The sequence below is a fragment of the Grammomys surdaster genome, unplaced genomic scaffold, assembly GCF_004785775.1.
Source record: "Grammomys surdaster isolate TR1022 unplaced genomic scaffold, NIH_TR_1.0 278, whole genome shotgun sequence".
NCBI lineage: Eukaryota > Metazoa > Chordata > Mammalia > Rodentia > Muridae > Grammomys > Grammomys surdaster.
In genome coordinates, this window is record NW_021604719.1 from 11,429,540 (window position 1) to 11,442,218 (window position 12,679).

The window sequence follows — 12,679 nt, forward strand, 5'->3', positions numbered from 1 at the left end:
TATCACTCCCTGCCCATGAAATTTTTACCTTCCTAATATGAGGATTGGTCCTACAGTTTTCTAGCCTAGCAAGCAATGAGAACCTCACAGAATGAACTGTACAAACCTAGATTTTGCTTAAACCCAGTGGCAAAAAGCAAACAAACAAACAAAAAACAAAAAATTAAAAACCTTTGTCTCCTCTCCCCCTCCCCCTTCCCCTCCCCTTCCCCTCTCCCTCCCCATCCCCCTCCCTCTCCCTTTGTCTTCCTCTCCTTCCTTCTTCCTCTCCCTCTCTCTGCTTCTTGCCCCTTCTCCCTCCACATATAAACTTGCCTATAGCAAAATTTCAGTAAAATCAAGATGATGGGAGGAAAAAAAACTGGCTAGAAACTAGACCAGGAACCACACGCACCTGCATGCACGCCCAAACACGTGCATGTGCACACATGTACACACACACACACACATGCACGTACATATACATATGTAAAAAAGAAAAAAGGTAATTCCAAAATTGACTAATATTTCATTGCCTCTTGGGATTCCCGTCAATATTTTCATTTTAAACAACATGATGGATGGCTGATCGTGTAAGCAATGGAGCTTTGTCCCCTACTCTCTGCTAGTATGATCTACAACCTTGTCCCCAGCTGTAATGATAAAGCCCTAAAATTAAAAAAAAAACAAAACAAACAAACAAAAAAACACACTGTTTTAATCATGGGACAGGTGCATATGTGCCACAGTGCATCTCTAAAAGTGAGAGGACAGCTCATTAGAGTTGGTTTTCTCTATCCATCACATTGGTTCCAGAGATTGAGTCCAGGTCATCGGGCTTGGCACCAAGGGCCCTAGTTCTTGGAACCACGTTGTTGACCCATTGCACTTATAAAAATAACAAAATATCTTAGTGCATGGACAGCAGACTGTCTTAACTGATGGCCATCCATGAGATACATCCTGGGTCTCTAATCAATCACAGAAGTCACATATGATGTAGCCAAGGAAGCTACCACTGTTTCTTTCCAAAGCTGTATCTCCTGGTGAACAGAACCAATCATGCAAACAACTAAGATTGTAAGGTTAATCATCACCTTGAGAGACACTCTCTCCCTCTGTACCAAGAGCAGGAGAGGAAAAAGACATTATTTAGGATCAAAAATTGTAGCTGGGTCCCACACATGTTCCTATCACCTGCGCCTCATAGTAACCACTCTTGACTCCCCAGTTCTCTCAGTACTCATGGATGGTTTTACAGATGTGCTGCATAGTCCATATGGGAAAGAACATCTTGAAATTCCATCCCTCCTGGTCAAGACAAGTCTATGAACATTGTGCCATAATGGTGGGGAAATGAGTGTCATATATGTGTCTTATAGCGTATCACTTTTCAAGTAACCTTCAAAATAAAATATATCTAGAAATATGTTCAATTCAACTGTAGTGACAGTTCATGTCTGATGGACAAGGGACAGAGACTTGGACTTTGTATACTTTCATAAAAAGCAATAGGATCGAGGACTGGAAATTTACCTGTAATCCCAGAAGATGGTGGAAACAGGAGGATAATGAGTTAGAGACCTTCCTGGGCTACATAGTAGGGCTGTTTAAAAAAAAAAATCATGAGGGAAGATAAGTGGCTTATTTCTTGAGTTCACTTCAATTTTTTGATACTATTTACTTGTAAAAAAATATTTAAACAATAATTCTGTTTCTTTTAAAATAAGTGTTTTTGCATGGATGAATATTTACTATTCTCCACAATCCAATGAGGTGAGCAAACTGCTCATAGTCTAGACTCCAGGGCCACTCTGAGTTGGATATGAGTTCTCTTTTCAAATCCACTGAGTATGGACTCTGCGCAAGGAATTTAACCTATACCTCAAGCATCGTAATAGCACTCATTGTGTCAGACCCTTAGAAAAACAGTCTCAGATGCAACAGATCATGCCTTGCAAACTGCCTAGAATATGGGCCACTTGGGAATTAGAAGTCACCATTGTTGGTACTACTAGCACAACTATTTGATTACTATCAGTACAAAAGAAGTTAAGGGAACACAGAGCACAGAAGTTATAACACGGCTACTCTCAATCCAGGGGCAAGCCCATTTTACAGGATAGTCTGTCCAGTTTTAGATGTGAAAAGGGCAGCAGAGGCAACAGAGACCCATGAGAGTACCAGGCAGGTGTGCTGAAGGAATACCATCCAAACAATATTTGGAAGAAATGTTTTGACCTGGTCAGCATAGACCAGGAGAAAGACTTGAACAAAACAGTTCATGAGGATACATGTAGGAGAGTCTTTTCTTTAAAAATAACAAACAGACACACAAATATCTGGTTGTTCATGAAGAGAAATAACATTTAAAAAGTAGTTTGGATATCCTTCTAGTCAAAATAATTACAAGGTCCAGGAAATGGCTGTTAAAGTTTCTGCCTCTTGGCTAATATTCAATATATACAAAGAACTCTAGAAGTTAGACTCCAGAAAACCAAATAACCCTATTAGAAATGGAGAACAGAGCTAAACAACTGAAGAAACTCAAATGGCTGAGAAGCACCAAAAGAAATGTTCAACATCCTTAGTCATCAGGGAAATGCAAATCAAAACAATCCTGAGACTCCACCTCATACCTGTCAGAATGGATAAGATCAAAAACTCAGTTGACAGCAGATGCTGATGAGGATGTGGAGAAAGAGGAACACTCCTCCATTGCTGGTGGGATTACAAGCTGGTACGAACCACTCTGGAAATCAGTCTGGCAGTTCCTCAGAAAATTGGACATAGTACTTCCCGAGGACCCAGCTATACCACTCCTGGGCATATACCCTGAAGATGCTCCAACATGTAATAAGGACACATGTTCCATTATGATCATAGCAGCCATATTTATAATAGCCAGAAGCTGGAAACAACCCAGATCTTCAACAGAGGAATCGATACAGAAAATGTGGTAGATTTACACAATGGAATACTAACTCGGCTATTAAAAACAATGAATTCATGAAATGTGCAGGCAAGTACATGGATCTAGAAAATGTCATCCTGAGTGTGTTAATCCAGTCATGAAAGAATACACATGGTATGCACTCGCTGATAAGTGGATACTAGGCAAAGATTGTGGAATACCCACAATACAACTCACAGACCACATGAAGCTCAAGAGGAAGGAAGACCAAAGAGTGGATGCTTCAGTCCTACTTAGAGAGGGGAACAAAATAATCAAGGGAAGTAGGGGGTGGGAGGGAATTGGGAGGAAGAGAAGAGGGGGAGGGGGAAAAGAAGGGAAGAATCAGGTATGGGAGGAGATGGGGATGATATACAGAGGGTCAGGAAGTTGAACAGAAGTATGTAGCAATGGGGTATGAGGAAGTGGAGGTAGCAACCAGAAAGTCCCAGGTGCCAGAAAAGCAAGAGCCTCCCAGGACACCACAGGGTGACATTTTCTGAAATACTGTACAAAGGGGAGGGAGAACCTATTGAGACCATATCCAGAGGTTAGTCACAGCCCCCTGGTTGAGGGATGGGGCCATCCACCCATCTCCAAAATTTTAACTCAGAATTGCTTTTGTCTAAAGGAAATGTAGGGACAAAGAGAAGAGCAGAGACTGAAGGAAAGGCCATCTAGAGACCGCCCCACCTACGGATCCATCCCACATGCAGACACCAAACTCACACACTATTGCTGATGCCAAGAAGTGCTTGCTGACAGGAGCCTGATACAGCCGTCTCCTGAGAGGCTATGCCAGATCCTGACCAATACAGATGAGGATGCTCATAGCCAACCATTGGACTGATCACAAGGACCCCAATGAGGAGTTAGAGGAAGGACTGAAGGAGCTGAAGGAGCCTTATCTGGCATCAATGGGAGGGGAGACCCTTGGTCCTATGAAGGCTCAATGTCCCAGTGTAGAGGAATGGTAGGGTGATGAGGCAGGAGTGGGTGGGTAGGGAGCACCCTCACTGAACCAGGGTAAGGGGGATGGGATAGGCAGTGGTTTGCAGAGAGGAAACCGGGGGAAAAGGGATAACATTTGAAACGTAAATAAATAAAATATCCATTTTTTTTTTAAATTCTTGCCTCTCAAGCATAAGTACATGAGTTCAATGATTTCAGCAGCCAAGTAAAAGGTCAGGTACATATGTATTTGTAAACCCAGTGCTGGGGGAACGCAGTAAGATGTGCATCCCAGAGGCTTCCTGGTCAACTAACCTAGTCCAACCGTCAAGTCCCCAGTCCTGGTATGACTCTCAGCTAATGAGAAACACTAGTTAAGGTTGACCCTGTAGTTGTGCGTGAGCGCACGCACGCGCTCGCATGTGCACACACACACACACACACACACACACACACACTCCTACTCATACATAAAGAAAAATAGTAATTCTGAAACTGACTTTGTGGTTTGGAATTCCCTTCAATATTTTCCTTTTAAACCGCATGATAGAGGGTTAATTATTTAAACACTTGCTCTCCCAGCCTCACTGAAGTCTAAACGATAGTCTGCATTCTGTTGTTTGAGTCAGGAACTGTCTTCAATGGGGGGATCGCACTGACTCTACCTGACTCCAGACAAGGAACTCAGACACCATAGTGAGGCCAGTGGGAGAGGGGGCCGTTGTCAACACCCTGGGAGTAGACAGTGCCCACTGAGGCTGCTTAAGGCAGCCACATTGACCCCTGACCTTCTGTATAGTATCGGACAGTTGACAAAGCACACTGTGTACTTTACAGCATCTCCACCACAATCCAATAAAAACAAACATTAGCCCCATTTTTCAGCTGAAGAAACCTGAGACTCAGCAAATTCAAATGATTTCTCGAGACCATAAGGCTAAAAAGGCTTCTACTCTCGGGTAGCCCTCGCATTACACCTCAAATGCAGTTTATGCCTCCAATTCCAAAAAAGAACCCAATTTTCTTTTTCTGCTCTTCATATCCTAGAGCCCCCCATCAACACAACGCCCCCGCCCCCAACCTCCGCAGCCCCATCCAAGCCAGTGAAAGCTCAGGTAACAAACGGCAAGCGACAGCAAAATCACCCGATGCTCACTGGAGCCCTGACAATATCGACAAAGTCCTTGGCAGGCCCTTCTACTTCTTGATCAATGGTACCGCAGCCAGAAACAAGCCTCCTTGGCTCGGGGCTGATTTCTGCCGTGAAAATGTACCCACAGAGTACATGTTCGTTTATATTCTGAGCACAGGAGATGAAATCACTCTGCATCGTGTCCATTTTTGTGCTGTTAAGGCAGACAGTTGCTTTGCAAGCAAAACAGTAGACTTTTATTTGCCAGTGACATTCCACGAAGTGCTTATAATTCAGCGTTAGCTTATCAGCCGTCCGATCTCCCACTCTGGGGAATGTGTCAACCATCAAAAGCAGCTGGGGAGGCACACTGCATCTTAATGGCGTTCATTTCATCAGCCTCACTTTCTTAAGGGCATTTAATCAATGAGGACAAGTCATAGGCAGATTTTTAAATAAATGTGTCACTTTAGGTTAATCCACAGCACCGTCGAATGTATTTGTTTATGCAACTCCCAAATATGTCTCTCTGTTGCTCAGCAGAATTGAAAAAAAAAATCTGTAAATCAAAACATATTACAAGTGGTTTTAAACAGCTTTATTTGACCTGCTTGAATAGACCTGGCCGGGAGTTTCAGGTACAAGGGTGTTGAATGTCAAAGCTACGCTTGAGTGAAAGGCCAGCTCTGCTTACCACAAAGCTTTCTATTCACCCTTCCTTGCTCGCTTTCTCTAACCAGGTGAACAATGCGCTTTTAAAAAATGTGATTGAGGTGACAATGAGGAGAGCCAAAGATGGCAAGCTCAGAAGCAAGGGGAACTACGGGAATCTTCTACCTCGCAACCTTTGGTTACAGTGTGAGGAAGTAGAAGAAAAAAGAAAATTGGAAGTGAACAAGAGTTCTAGTGCTGGGCGCCTGTATCACTTTGCATTGATAATGCCCAGATACTGGCTTCTGTTTGCTCTCTTTGCTTTTTACATCCTTAATGTAGCTCGGGCAAATAGCAAGGCTGTAATTGCGTAAACACGGGGCCCATGTCAAATAGAATATTTTTTTCTTCCTTTTTTTTTTTTGCCATCCGTTATCAGCTATCAGAACTGTCAAAATATGATTGTCACATCTGCTGGAAGTGTATTGGCCGGGTTGGGATGTGAATGTGGTGGTGTTATTTTAGATTGATTTTCTTAATGCTTCCTCTTAAGTGTGCCCCTGTGCAGACTGGTGGAGCCTTTCAGTTTCTTGAACAAAGCTTGAACTGTGTTGACACTTGTCCCCAGGCAGCGGTGTCCATTTGGAGAAGGACCTGTGCTGAGGCTTTTGTTCGAAACACTTAGATAATCTCTTTCTTCCCTTTCTCTTCTGAAACAGAGACTGTTTACCAAATAAGACTGGGACTGTATGATCCTTTCAAGTCTGCAGCTAACGAAAGTTATTAATATTCTGTGGGCTTCAGAGCACAAATCTATTTAATGGTTTTAAAAATCATTCAAATCCAAGGCATAGCCTTCACTGTCGGCTTTTATAGATAGAAAAAGATACCCAGATTCATTCTCTCCCATGGAGCATATGTGAGGGGGAGGGAGATCGACAGAGTGAGAGGTAAAGACAGAGAGACAGAGAGGGAAGGACAAATTATGTTCTCCCCCCCTCCCCCGCAAACTTCACAGGCAGCAATAGACACTGGCTCCTTTGGCCTTGGGAGGGGCTGTGCTACTCTAATCTGCATGAATGAATTTGATAATATGGCTACCCTTTCTATTTTGATTCCTTTGCCTAAAAAGAGTGCCATTTAAGCAAGGATGTATCATCTCTCTTAAGGTATAGGAAGGACTCTGCAGAGTCTCCAAAGGTTGATTCTGGTTCCTCAGGGTGCCAGGAGCATAGAGGTTCTAAGTCACTGAAGGGAAGGAATGCCAGTCCTACACACATCTATAAACGTATACTACAATAGCCACCTAACAAAAGAGATAAGTCAGAATGATACTCATATGCCAGCTTGCAGTCCGGTGCAGCTTCTTTCCAATTGTGAGACAAATCAAACTCACTCTGTGCATCCTGGCAGGCATGTGTAATTAGCTTTCAGATGCTATGATACATTTGTTTACCGGATGGAGCCTTTGAATACTCAAGGTCAGCCTTTCCAGTCCCCATAACAGTCACCTCAAGTGTGTGGCTCCCACGTTCCATGAATCAAACCATTTTGGTAAATCGTGCTGTAACCTTTCCCAACATCTCCGTGTGTTAGCTTTAACGTCATTATATCCCATTGTGATGGAAATGGACTCTCTGTAGCTGGCGATAATGAAAATGGCCACTTTACACAGGTTCTGCCAGCAATTACCCAGGCTTTCCTCAGACTCCAGAGAAATCTAAGCTAATTGCTTTGGGACTTTCCCCACATTTCCATAAATTCTTTGTTAATTTTTCATGAGTAACTGTTATTGCAGTTGCCCTTAAAACTCCCATTGTATTCAATAATGTAAAGAAGTCATTATGGAAACAGAAGTGGTTTGCTAGTGTCCAGGCCAGAACCCAATATCCTTTGATTTCTGTATAGTCTCAAGTAAGGTGGATCTTTCTGTCTCTCTGTCTCTCTGTCTCTCTGTCTCTCTGTCTCTCTGTCTCTCTCTCTGTCTCTCTCTCTCTCTCTCTCTCTCTCTCTCTCTGATAGAGAGCTCTTCTTCTTCTTCATCTGAGTTTACTCAAAGCCAATCTAAAAGTAGTTCCATGCCGAGCAAGACAGGAATTGAGTTTGCTTTATCTGACGGCTCGCACTGCAATTGCTTTCATAGCTACTCAGCAACCCCAAAGACAAAGGACTCTGTTTTAAGTGATAGAGGAGCTGCTGAATGAGCCCAGTTTCTCAGGGAATGCTCTGAAATTACCTTAGGTGTTGTATTTGATTTATTGATTGCTTAAAGCCAGACTCACAATTTCTGTAGCTACAATAAGCACAACCTCAGGGTTCCTTGGATACACTGAAGGGTTTTTTTTTCAGGAACTAGTTTCTTTTTTCTTTCTATTTTGGTCTGATTCGCTCCTGTGAAACCTCTTGGATAAAAAAGCATGTCACTCAGAGGACACAGTCTTCTCCTCCCTCTCTGGCAGCAATGCACAGCACATAGAGCATCCCAGTGTCTGGGACATTCAAAAGTGCACAGAGATGAAGGGAAAACAGACCTTAGCTTTATCCAGAGTCAGCAAGTGGGGGTATAGCCATATTACACTGAGTGTGTCTAGTATCAGAAGCTAACTAAGGTCAGGCCCCGTGCATGGTAGGAAGCCCCACAATTAGCAAACTGAAAATCTACGAAGGCAACTTTTGTAGTTTAAGGATATAATACCTGTATTTTATAGCTTGCGGTTCAAGATATATTTCAAGTAGCATGGAACATAGGCATAAATTCATCACCTACAACTGAAGATCCTGGCAGACTGTTGATAGACACCATCATTAAATGGCATGCAGACGGGGAAAAGAACAAAATCTGCTACCTGATCCCCTTTTTTCTGGGGCTTCTAAAGCCTTGTTACTGCTTGGGGAAGTTACTGGGCCTAATATGGTACACTTGACCTCTGACTTGACAGGTTTGCCTTTGGTTGGGTTCTTTAAAGAACACCACAGGCACTCCCTGCCATTTATACTCTGTTTGGGGACATTATGAAAAGGAACCTGCCTATAATTAGGGAAAACCACAGAGTAGCTACACTCCACCCTTCATGTGGGCACACGAGTGGTTGGTGGCCAGTGTGACACAGGCCTTCCCACCTGGAATGGCAGAAGGAACTGATTTTCCATGATGGGACATGAAGAAAGCCTGCTTCGCGAGCTCTGTGTTCTCCAGGGATACATTTAGCACACTCCACGGGGAGACTTCTCATCTGCAAAGAGACTCATGTAACAGAGCAGCGGAAACCGGCTGAAGCCGTTCAAGTTCTCCTAAGGGAAACAGACAGACCAACAACTGTGTAAGTAAGAATTATGCCGCCTGCCTTCCAAAGTCATAAAAGCAAAGTTCTTGGAGACTAATACCTTGCAAGTGTTTTCCCAAAGTGTAACCAATAGGTATATTTCCCAAGAGATAATTGGTAGGCATCTCAGCAAATGTGCTCTAAGTTAAATGGAAATGAAACAAGGGAGTTGGAAATCAGAGTACACTCTGTTTCAGGTGTCTGAGTATTTACCTTGTTCGTTGTCTTTAATGGAGACAGACTATCAAGGCACTGCTGGAGCTAAAGGTATCAGATGTGCAGGCCACCCATGTCTGCCCACACTCTTCCTCCACATCACAGTGCAGCATCAGTCCCGACAGTTGCCAGCAGAACACCTTTCTTCTAGGAATTGCTGTGCTGGACTGTGAACGTGTCCACCATCTTCACATGCAAATGTTCATTACACTGAGTCGTGGTCGGGTTGAAGACTTCTGGCTTCTATGACACCATCAATATTAGATCCTCAGCAGATCCTGGTTATCCTGTTGTTGCCCTGTGTCATGGAGAAACTGCACCTTTAGAACAACAGGATTGGCCCTGGATCTGGGCCTGGGTGCTAGCTAAGCTGATCAGTATGCTGGTTCTGCCTTATCTGTACCACCAGGGAGTTCTCCAGCACTGCTCTGACGAGGTCATCTTATGTCACCATCCACAGGAAGCAGGGTCAGCTTTCCTGCTCTCATGCCCTCATGTCGGCTCACCCACACCCACATCTCCAGAGCCAGCTCTCCTCTACTACCCAGTCAAAGCATGGGGACCACTCTCCCAACTGCTGCACCCTGTGAGGGGCTAGACCATCTATGCTGTTCTCACACTCTCGGGCTGGTTCTCTCATGCCAGCTCCACTGTGTTCCCCCACAGAGGTACAGGATCCAATTTCCCAGAGTGCTACAGGCAGGGAAGGGGAGGGCCAGCTCTCTTGTTCTCATGATCCCAGGGCCAGCTCTCCCAATTACTGCAGGTGGCAATGGAGGGGGCATTACCCTCACACTCACACCACCTCACAGCAGAGTAGGGTCAAGGCCAGCTCTTGGGCACTTTCATCCTCTGGGCTGAGATACCTTTCACCAAGACCAGCTCTACTATGCTTCACAGATGAGGTACAGGGCCCATTCTCCCAAGTGCTGCAGCCATATACCCATATTTTTAACATACACACATTCCAAAGCAACGTACACACCACACACACACACACACACACACTCCAAAACAAATAAGAATAATTGCCAGAAGATTATTTGAAGTAGAAACACAATGAAAGGTGGGATGTGGTTTGGATCTGGAGTGTCTTCCAAAATCACAGTTATAGGAGGTCTCAGTCTGAGGGCGTTGGAGGATAGTGGGTAAATCCTGATAGGAGGTTTTGGGTCTTTTTCTCTTTCCCCTCTCCCTCCCCTTCCCCATGCCCCTCTGCCTTTCCTTCCCTCTACTCTTAAAGCGGCTATGAGGCCAAAAGCTCCTCTGCATATTTCTCCCAGCATGCACTTGCATTGCTCATGCCAAGTGATAATGATCTAAAACCTGGTACAAAATAAATCTCTCTTTTATAGGCTGATTGGCTAAGATGCTTTGTTACAGTTTAAATGGTTTGCTACATGTCAATGTAGGGATGCCATCTTATAAGATGTAGCTCAATTGTTTAAGAATAAAAATAGCTGGGTATATTGGGGGTAGAAGGACTTCAAAGTTGAGACCTACGTCATGTACATAGAAAATTTCAGATAAGCATGGGCTACAGTGCAAGACCCTGTTTACAAATGATTTTTTTTTTGATGGGTGCAGCGAACCTTTATTGACGGTATCTCAGAGAGTAAGGAGGGCTCCCTAGGCCCCTCCTGTTGTTATCCGGGTCCGGGAAGGAAATTGTGAGGGAGATGCTCAGTGTTGGGGACAGGGACTCCTCAGCAACCGAGGGCCTCTCTCTTGCTCTCAGTGACCTTGCTGGGGCGGGTGGTCCAGGGTTTCTTACTCCTTAGAGGCCATGTAGGCCATGAGGTCCACGACCCTGTTGCTGTAGCTGTATTCATTGTCATACCAGGAAATGAGCTTTACAAAGTTGTCATTGAGAGCAATGCCAGCCCCAGCATCAAAGGTGGAGGAGTGGGAATTGCTGTTGAAGTCACAGGAGACAACCCGGTCCTCAGTGTAGCCCAGGATGCCCTTCAGTAGGGCCTCACATGCCTGCTTCACCACCTTCTTGATGTCATCATACTTGGCAGGTTTCTCCAGGTGGCATGTCAGATCCACAATGGATACATTGCGGGTAGGAACACGGAAGGCCATGCCAGTGAGCTTCCCATTCAGCTCTGGGATGACCTTGCCCACAGCCTTGGCAGTACCAGTGGATGCAGAGATGATGTTCTGGGAAGCCCCACGGCCATCACACCACAGCTTTCCAGAGGGGCCATCCACAGTCTTCTGAGTGGCAGTAATGGCATGGACTGTGGTCATGAGCCCTTCCATGATGCCAAAGTTGTCATGGATGACCTTGGCCGGGGGGTGGGGGGGCGCTTAGCAGTTGGTGGTGCAGGACGCATTGCTGACAATCTTGAGCGAGTTGTCATATTTCTCGTGGTTCACACCCATCACAAACATGGGGGCATCAGCAGAAGGGGCAGAGATGATGACCCTTTTGGCCCCACCCTTCAAGTGGGCCCCGGCCTTCTCCATGGTGGTGAAGATGCCAGTGGACTCCATGACATACTCAGCACCAGCATCGGCCCATTTGATGTTAGCAGGATCTCGCTCCTGGAAGATGCTGATGGCCTTCCCGTTGATGACAAGCTTCCCATTCTCAGCCTTGACTGTGCCCTTGAACTTGCCATGGGTGGAGTCATACTGGAACATGTAGACCATGTAGTCGAGGTCAATGAAGGGGTCGTTGATGGCAACAACCTCCATTTTGCCACCAGATGGAGAGCAGAAGGCAGCCCTGGCAACCAGGCGCCCAATATAGCCAAATCCGTTCACACCAACCTTCACCTTTTTGTCTACGGGATGAGGCTGGCACTGCACAAGAAGATGCGGCGATCTCTGGAACAGGGAGGAGCAGAAAGCCTACAAATATTTTAAGAAATAAAAAAGAGACATAGAAGGAAAGATGCCCATATATAGAAATAAGCATAAGGGTAAACAAAAAAACAGTAGTTAGACTGGCTTTAAGGTGTATTCTAGGGAGTGGGAAATGGGAAGGAACATTAAGGAAATGTTTTCGGCAGGCAGTGATGGTGCACACCTTTAGTCCCAGCACTTGGGAGGCAGAGGCAGGTGGATTTCTGAGTTCGAGGCCAGCCTGGTCTACAGAGTGAGTTCCAAGTCAGCCAGGGCTACACAGAGAAACCCTGTCTCGAAAAACAACAACAACAAAAACCCCAAAGAACAAAAACAACAAAAAAGGCAATGTTTTCTTTGTGCTTTATACACATTGGTACATTGATGATCTTATGTCAAGCACATTAACTAGGTCATGATCATGCACAAGTATATGTAATTCTTATAAGTGACATTTTACATTTATATACTGTTTGGCTGTATAAATGTCTCCATCTGACTTGTAGTTTTTTAAGAGACAAGGTGGGATGCAGAAGAAAGCGTGGGATCTGAGGTCAGAGAAATCAAGTGTTTGTAATTCATATTCACTACTTGTATAAACTTAAGAAAATCATGTCT

General features: G+C 44.6%; 1 pseudogene; it reads right to left on the bottom strand.

Moving 5' to 3' along the window:
- Positions 1-10,975: 10,975 nt before the first annotated feature.
- On the bottom strand, positions 10,976-12,057 carry LOC114629123 (annotated as a pseudogene).
- Positions 12,058-12,679: the final 622 nt, after the last annotated feature.